The sequence below is a fragment of the Vanessa cardui genome, chromosome 6, assembly GCF_905220365.1.
Source record: "Vanessa cardui chromosome 6, ilVanCard2.1, whole genome shotgun sequence".
Lineage (NCBI taxonomy): Eukaryota > Metazoa > Arthropoda > Insecta > Lepidoptera > Nymphalidae > Vanessa > Vanessa cardui.
The window spans coordinates 12,966,325-12,976,464 of record NC_061128.1 but is presented as its reverse complement, the minus strand read 5'-3'; positions in this window follow the sequence as shown (position 1 = coordinate 12,976,464).

The window sequence follows — 10,140 nt, the reverse complement described above, 5'->3', positions numbered from 1 at the left end:
ATTGGTGATGTAAGGAAAGATAAAGATTTCTTACAGCGCCATTGTCTATGGGCGGTGGTGACCACTTACCATCAGGTAGCCCATATGTCCGTTCACCAACCTGTACCATAAAAATATACCATAATGCGACGAATATGGTATCTTTAGAGGCGTCTTGATCGTCCGCTGGTTGCAAGCTATGTGACGTCACTCTGAATCCAATATGGCGCCCTCCAAACGCCGTAAAGAAGTTCTGTAATATATTTTTTTTAATTATTATATTACATTTCAGATTCAGATTCTTACCTCATTATAAATAATTTTAACGCATAAATGTCTTGTATTTTACTATCACGAGTAATTTATTAATAATAAGGTTATGCGGAATTTATCCAACCGAAGGTAAAGTTAATAAATAATTTAAAAATAAGCCTTCAGTAAAACAATCTCTCATTGCGAAATGTGTTATTGAATTATTGTTTAACTCATTAGCACGATATATGAATATTAAATTTACATTTCAACTGGAATGCAATTACTGTTTTAGGTCACCAGGATTTTAATTTATATTTATATTCTCGAAGGATGTTCTCTTTATATGTGTGAGTGTGTGTGTGTGTGTGTTAATGTGTCTTAGTTTCTTATAAATTAGAAGGCAATTTAATAAAAGAATAAATAAATATAAGACAACATCGCATACATTACCCTGATCTCAATGTAAGTAGCTAAAGCACTTGCGTTATGAAAATCGAACCCGGGCCCTCAGAGTGGCGTACCCATGAAAACCGGTCGCTCGACCACGGAGATAAAAAATTTAACAAAAAGAAAAACTGACTTCAAACAAAGTACTATTTCAAAATCAATTAATATGCACTAAAAAGTAAAATACACTAAAAATAAATAATGACGTATTCAAAATACTTTTAGAGTCCTCCTAAGTAAAATGAAATGAAATATATTAGGCTACTTAAAAGACGATTTCCCATTATATAATGTAGTTACAATTATTGCTATACTTGGAGCCAGTACCCTAAGTAAAATACAGACCCATTAAACCTCCTCCTTTTTGAAGTCGGTTGAAAAAATATAACATGTATAATCTCATTTGATTTTTTTTGCTCTTAGTCACCTCACCCACACTAAGACATCTTGTAAACATGACCGTGACAAATTAAGTAAGAAATTAATAATTGGATAATTAACAAACGCTTACATTATTTATTGTAACATTGTTTTAATTAAGATGTACTATGAATTTTCTGTCCATTATTATTTTTTTTAAATTAGGTCGGGACTACGGCGTATATATCTTTAGACTAACATAAGAAAGACTAAGGAAAAAGACGTTGATTTTTATTAAATAACAGGCACAACAGAAGAAAAAAGACAATGTTTAGAATAATTAGACGTATAACATGCGCATGCGCAAGATTAGCCCTTACTCGTTCTTGCTGCGCAAACAGAGCGAGACGGGTATCCACGTTGATTGCATGCAGAGTATCACGACACGATTGGTCCCAGGAAGAGGTCTCATCCAACCTCAGACCGTATCTGCCTCTTCGCGTTCATAAAGCTATTTATGTGACGATTTTAGCCAGTTCACTAGTACTGTAAGCCGCGTTAAAAAATCCAATAACAAACAAAACTGCATCGTCATCGTGATATAACTGGATTAATATACATATTGTCAACAGTAGCGCAACGGTTTATAGAGTGTGTTGAGTTGTGAATGTCGTAGATTCAATCCTGATACTTTATGGTATCAAAGGGGGTCAAAAGCAGTGGCGGATTTACAAATCTGCCGCTAGTAGGGCTAGTAGGCTATTCAATTTTTTCCGCACCTACTTTTTTTTTTGCAACATTTATGATTTGTGTTCTATCGTCCTCATTACATCGGTTTTTCAAGTTATTAGTATGATTATAAACTAGGTGATATTTCTGTCAGTTACTAGATTATTTTTCCAACCAGCTATGTAGTGACGAGTATACGGATTATGGACGTAATGTGTATACATATAATTGTAAGTTTTTTTTTATTTATATAAGATAATAACAAATTTGGGCTAAATTTGCCGCCCCTCTTACCCTGCCGCCCCAGTCTCCAGCCTACTTAGCCTATTGGTAAATCAGCCACTGGTCAAAAGGCTAATTAATTAGCATTATTCTTGCCTGATGATTGTCAAAAATCTACCAAAACTTCAGGAATAACCAACTCGGACCTCAAAATTTGCGCAAGAAACTTAGGTATTTCCTTTTTTATGTTTTGTTTTACTACACAAACTCCATAATACATTAACCTAATTGGTCCAAAATGCAGAAACATTAAGATTGAATTAATATTTAAATTATAATGCGTTTTACGTTCTCTACTTAAGTAATGATTGATGCCCCATATAACATTCCATCCCCCTTTTTACATCCTTAACTGGTTGATTTCCATGATCACTAATTAATTTCATTTAATTTGGTTCACCAGATTAAGTATTTATAATATTAGTAAGTATTAATGAAATAAGAATGTAGTTATTTCGAGATGGTCCAGCGGTTAGAACGCGTGTATCTTATACGATGATTACGGTTTCAAACCCAGGCAAGCACCACTGAATATTCATGTTCTTAATTTGTGTTTATAATTCATCTCGTTCTTAGCGATGAAGGAAAACATCGCGAGGAAACCTGCATATGTCAAATTTCACAGAAATTCTGTCACATGTGTATTCCACCAACCGGCATTGGAACAGCGTGGTGAAATATGTTCCAAACCCTCTTCTTAATAGAAGAGGAGGCCGTAACCCAGCAGTGGGAAATTTACAGGCTGTTACTTACTCTTACCTACTTACTAGTTATTTCGAGAATTAAACATATATAAATAACGTTTAAACCTAGATGTATTTATGTATATATCTATATACAAATTCATGATATTTAATGTAGGAAAACATGCAAATTATATGCAATGTAAATCAGTCAACATGGAAATAATTGCATTGTAAATTTATAGTACCATTGTATACGATTATATAAAATTGACCTTTTACTCATTGTCAGTAATCTGTGTACTTTGTTATTATCCTCGCGAAGGTACCATTTTGATTCTGTTAGAACTGTTTCAAACTAAATTTATTTTAATTATTATGTAGTATTTATTTCTTTTAAATATTACTGATACATTATAATAGATAATAATTACAAGGTTCGACTTGTTGAGCCGAGATGGGCCAGTGGTTAGAACGCATACATCATCATACTCCTGCCTTTATTCCGATTTTATTTGGGATCGGCGCAGCACGTCTTCATCTTCTATACTTCATGTTCTCTCACAAATAACATTCTTTCTAGCCATATCGTCTTTCACCCACCTTATATAGCTTTTAATGTTAAATTATATTTATAATGCTACGGAGTCAAGGTCTTGTGATTATGAATGTTTTTTTTTTTGTAAGCGGTAAATCGACCATCTTACAGTAAGTGGAGATTAGAGCCTATAAACATTGCGCTGTAAGAAATATAAAGCCTTCCTTATATCTTCAGTGTGCTACCAACTTCGGGAAGTGAGGCGTTACGTCTCTAAAGAAAAGAAAATTCATACATCGAAATCAAAATATTTTTTCAAGTCAGCTTTTAATTGCACTTTAAAATCGTCATTTTGTAGAACTATATGCAAACTAATGCATGACGACCTCCGAGTGGTGTGTACACCGGTTTTCTTGGGTACGCCACTCCGAGATCCCGGGTTCGATTACCGGCCGAGTCGATGTAGATTATCGTTAGTTTTCTATGTTGTCTTGGGTCTGGGTGTTTCTGGTACTTCTGATTTTCCATTACACAAGTTTAGCTACTTATATTGGGATCAGAGTAATGTATGTGATTTTGTCTCATATTTATTTATTATTATTATTATTATTACATTAAGTGAAATTCGAAATGTAGATTATAGTCAAGATCCGACAAAAAACTCAGTAGTTACTTTTTCCCAACATTTGAAAAACAAAGAAATTAAAAATAATGCCTGACACTCAAAAAGTATTTGGCTTCAAAATTTTTTATCATCTATACATATAATCTTGTTGTTGTTAAATGCTCTTTATATTTATCATTATTATTTTATGATGTAGATGTGTATGGAATTAATAAAGCTTATTATAATTATTATTTATTATATAATTTTGTGTTGCATATGCCTTATTCATTAATATGTACGCGAAACTTAGCGCTTATTCAACAGACTTGCAAGTTTCTTAACCTAAGACACGTTTTGTTTTAACTTAATTTCATTGTTTGCCAACGTCTGTTTGCACGTTTTACATTTGTTTTTTTTTTTTTATTATTACAGCCATAGCGTCGCTTTCTATCGGGCCAGTAACTTTTTCCGCACTCTAATATTAATGTAAGATGCAATTAGGAATCCACTTTTCTGCACATCTACTTCCGGAGCTCTTCGAAATGAGATCATGACCGATTTTGTACATGCACGTATTATATAATCATTAGGACGAAAATCTTACGCCACGAATTAAGAAGATATTGAATTTATGAATTGGCAAAGTTAAAAATATCTTCCCAATTTTCCTATAAAGAATGATACCTTACCTCAAGAATTTATTAGTAGTTAAATCATAAATAATGTAATCGTTTCGTTATGCTTTGTGTTTGAAAAGTAAAAAGTAAAGTAACAGCCTGTACATTTCCCACTGCTGGGATAAGGCCTCCTCATCCATTAAGGAGAGGGTTTGGAACATATTCCACCACGCTGTTCCAATGCGGGTTGGTGGAATGCACATGTGGCAGAATTTGATGAACTTACCCACATGCAGGTTTCCTCACGATGTTTTCTTTCACCGCCGAGCACGAGATGAATTATAAACACAAATTAAGCACATATGTACATATAGTGGTGCTTTCCTGGGTTTGAACCCGCAATCATCGGTTAAGATGCACGCGTTCTAACCACTGGGCCATACCAGCTCATTTGTGTTTGAATTACGATTTAATTTTAACGATGAAAAAGTAATGATAATGATTACCATTTTTATTGAAGGTGGAAATAAAGTCGGTATCGTACCAAATGGTACCGATAGAGTATTCTATTCTGCTTCATGACATTATGTACGTCACGTATTGTATTCGATGTTTTCTGATTTCGTTTTTCTTTTGACTGAAATGATTATAAGAAACGAACTTTCGATTCCACGTTGTGCCTTACGACATAGAGTATTTTAGGACGTTTTAAATTAACTGGGTAATATGTAACTTTATTTGTCCGTACCTTGTGAATATAATCACAAATTAATATCATTATTTTTTAATAAATAAATCATTTCTGTCAACCAACTAAGCATACAATTATATTTCTATATTAATAATATAAATGTGAAAGTAACTCCGCCTGTCTGTCTGTCTGTCTGTCGCTCTTTCACGACCAAACCGGTGATCCGGATTCAATGATGTTTGGCATGAAGCATACTTGATGTCTAAGAAAGGACATAGGCTACTCTTTCATCATAAAACGCAAGCGAAATGCGACTTCTAGTTAATTATATAGAAGCTGAAAGATATTACTAATAGAGATAAGTTTTCATTTCGACCGTATATTGTGAAAACTACTGGCGTGCCTTGGTTGAAAGTCGGATTCGTATGACGTAACGGCAAACGACAGACGTCACGAGATGATGACGTCACAACATCTTCTGCCGCCTGTGCAGTTATTAGAACCTTTTTCGTTTCATTTTTATATCCAAAACACATGAAGAAAATCGTTTTAAAATTTTCTCGCAAGTCAAATTTTAATGCAGTTATGCTACTTTTCAGCAGGGAATGCTTATAAATATTTAATTTAAATTACACTAACATTGAATTAATCGAATCGATTACAAAATTTGTTTTGTAATTTCCCGATTCGAGGCCATTATTCGCATATCTGAAAGGGCTATACGTCACTATCGAATTTAGGCTAAACGTACATCTACAGCATAATTTAGTGCTGTCGCTAATAATATCTTGAGGTATATTAAACATATTTCTATTAAATCCATTTAGAATACGATTATACAATATTCAGTTTGGTTATAGCCCGAAATAATTTCCACTTACAATTATTTATCGTTTAATCTTTGCTTTTGGTAATATCATGTAAAATATTGTTAGATTGAATGTATATTGTTAATTGCACCTTGGAGTAGTAGTGCAAATACTTTCATTAAAAGTATTATGGCTTGTTTTATTGTTCCCAGTGGTAAAAGCAGCGTTCATTTTTAGCCCAGAGGATGGTTAAATGTTCTTCATGTTAATAATTCTTATGTAAATAATGTTTTACGTTTTGCGTAAAAATATATCCGTTTGGGCGATACCAGCGACTCATCAATATATTCTACCACAAAACAGCAATCTAAGAATAGTTATATTCACGTTATAGTCCCGTCCCGAAGGGTGAGTTAGGTTAGGTTTCTTATTGACAATGTACAACATGGTCAATACTTGGGTCACAATAAATTTGGGCATTTATGACCGTTTGTATATATATCAACATCAGCATATCCATTTCATTATCAATGTATCATCATCATCAACAGCCGATGCTCGTCCACTGCTGGACGTAGGTTTCTTCAATTGCACGCCACTGTGATCGATCTCCAGCTACTCGCATCCAGCTCCTGTCAGCCGTCTTGCATAAATCGTCACTCCACCGTACCCGAGGGCGTCCTACAATACTCATAAATTACCATTAATTATTACCATTTCAATTTAACATCTAACATAAATTGATAAGCTAATATGGTCCAGTGGTTAGAAGGCGTGCATCTTAACCGATTTTTTCGGGTCCAAAACCCAGGAAAGCATCATTATATATATGTGCTTAATATGTGTTTACAATTCATATCGTGGTCGGCGTTGAAGGAAAACACCGTGAGGAAACCTGCATGTGTCTAATTTCATTCGAAATTTCAACAACCCGCATTGGAACAGCGTGGAATATGTTCCAAACCGTGTCCTTAATGGGAGAGGGGGCCTTATACATTGATAATGCACAGACCACGCATCGACGTACATCAGATGTTAAATTGAAATATTTACGTTTATTACTACAGGTATTTAAAATGGAATATTTACGACGTTTTTTATTTTCATTCGGTGTAGCTCTTGTGAACAAAACATTTGTAGATGATGTCGAAATATCGATATACTTACAGCAATTTATATCATTCACACAGTTGGGAACAGTCGTAAATAGATAGTAGTTGCCGAAAATCGCATGATATGTACAATTAACGACGAGCACAACCGTCACCAATTTTGTATTGGTCAGCCTTATTATTCGTCAATTACACGGATATGTGTCAATTTTCAAACGGTTTTCACGTACAGCGAGACTATAGCTCACATTATATAATAGAACTAGAGACCAACCCCGGCTTCGCACGGGTGCCATGCTGATACTTAATACAATACAGAATTACTTACAACGTTCTCAGATTTTTTTTTATTAGACAATAGATGCTGTAGAGGGGACACAATGTATTTAATAATTGGATAAAGATTAATGCGGTTTTGCTTAAAATTCTTTCGAAAATTAGCCTTTATGTGTGGTAACAAGTAAAGGAAAAACATTGTTATTGTGTGTTATCCCTAACACACAGACATATACAATCGCAAACTTTTTGAAGGTAGTGGGTAGCTGTAGTACATTACTTTGATTTATCCCGTAGGTTCAGTCAGCGCAAATATATTATGTATAGAATATTGTGCATACATTATACATACAAAGCTTTCTCTGGAATCAATCTTTCTGTTGAAATAAACTGAATTAAAATACAATTAATTAATCTAAGTTATTTTAACGATCTAAGCGTACATAGGGACCGACAGCGGTAGGCGACTTTATCTTATACTGTGTAGTGATGTTTAATACAGTTAATATATGTGTGTGTGGTTTTCTTTATTTACTAACTGCTGTCTGGTGATCTAAAGAACAATCATATCTATACAAAAATACACGTAATGATGACTTTGAAACCTTTTAGAAACAAAGGATCATAAAGGATAAAATCACGTTGCACTGTAAGATGTACGGGCTTATGTCATCAACGCGCCGGAATATTGGTCTATTTTATCAAATATGGTATGTCTTTTGTACTCTTTTTAACAAAACACGAACATTAAAAAGTAATGAGCGTTGGAATTGTAAGGGATGCTGTGTTAAAAATTAAATTTTTCATGATTTTATGAGATATATCAGTTACAAGGTCATTTCGACGGAATTGATTTCTAATTTGATATTACAGTTAGTTGTGGAAAATCAGCAAGCTGATGTGGAATTGGGCTGGCCATATCTGTCGCAGGACCGATGGCCGCTGGAGTAGTAGAGTCCTAGAGTGGAGACGGCGTCTCGGTAAGCGTAATGTAGGGCGACTTCCGACCCGCAGGTCCGACGACATTCGCAGGATCGCCGATAGAAGCTGGATGAGGGAAGCAGAGAGCCGAGCAAGGAGGCGCGCTCTGGGGCCTATGATCAGCAGTAAACAGCAGCAGGCTGATGATGATGATGATTATTAAAATTGCTTTTTCAAGCGATATATTTAGTTATAGCGATAAAGTCACAAAGAACAGTATTCTATCATATAAATTGACAGCTCCATTCGTTTAGATGCTAGGCTATAAGCTATAAGCCTATAGCCTAAAGTCCTCAACTTTAAGCCCTGATTAGGCTAATTTAAATAAAGTTTGAATAAAATTTTGTGAATCTTATTAAAAAGGTAGTAATTTATTCTGTTAAGTCTTGTCGTCTTGTTAAAATATTTCAAACCATTTTCGATGAGTTGGAAATCTAAAGGATTTTATTTTATGAGAAATCAGAGAGCTTGACTATGTTACCGCAACTGGCTTCTCGCCGAAGAGATATTATTGTCGTTTAAACTTTTTAATTAAGTATCTCGTATTTTGAAAACTGATAGCTATCACAAACATTATGAATCAATAAAATAAAGAGAGATAAAAAGTATGCATTTATTAAACACATAAAAATACACACACACTTGTCAACACGTAATTAATTATTTAAAACATTTATGATCTTGTTATATTATTATAATTTGTTAAAGATATTATGCGGTCATCGACCTCACTTGTTACAAATTCTAAGATTAGCGACGTTGATAAACGAGAATATGTGTATTATATAATGTTAATAGATTATCAATTTCATTGAATAATATAGTATTCAGTAACGATATTTTTTTTTTTGTATTTTTGTAAAATTATTTTTAACAGACAAATTGGTTAAGTGAGGAATAATTAGTTATATATAATAGAGCTAATTATAAATATTCATGTTTATGAATATTTTGAGCTGTCTCTATGACATCTACTACAGTCATACTACAACAGCTTGTAAATTCCCACTGCTGGGTCAAAGGCCTCCTCTCCCTTTGAGGAGAAGGTTTGGAACATATTCCACCACGCTGTTCCAATGCGGGTTGGTGGAATTCACACGGGTTCTAACCACTGGGCCATCTCGACTCTCTATCATACTAGTGTGCGTTTAATTAGTAGCCAACAGTTGGCCACTATTTTATTCGACGCGTTCTCAGCTTTGATATATCTTGACATATTAATAATTAATCAATAAAAATGAACGAAAAATCTTCTTGATTTGAAAGCTTAATAAATTGATTTTTACTAATGTGTTAATTTTAAATGTATGTACATATATCTTTGTGTTTGTGTCATTTGGTACTATTACTTATTTTTGACGATATTTTTAACATGTTTACTCATTACTCAAAGCAAAAATAATAGTAACTCAAATCGGGTATATTCAATTTGAAGCGTGCTAGGATAATATCCCAATTAAATACACTACAAATTATATGTATATAATGTTGATGTGTCTGTTTGTGATCGTGGACTACGGAGCGGCTGCCGATTGAGGTCATATTCAAACAAAATATTTGTTTTGCCGGGAAGATAAATAGCAATGCCAGGATCGTTCTATCGTAGCTGCCTCGGTCGTTTTGTTGTACTATAACGCGGTAACCCAGGGGCTCAGTATCTATCTGTATTTTTCCAAAGGTTACAAAAAGAACAGCCTGTAAATTTCCCACTACTGGGCTAAGATCGTCTCCCATTGAGGAAAAGGTTTGGAACATAATCCACCACTCTTTTCCA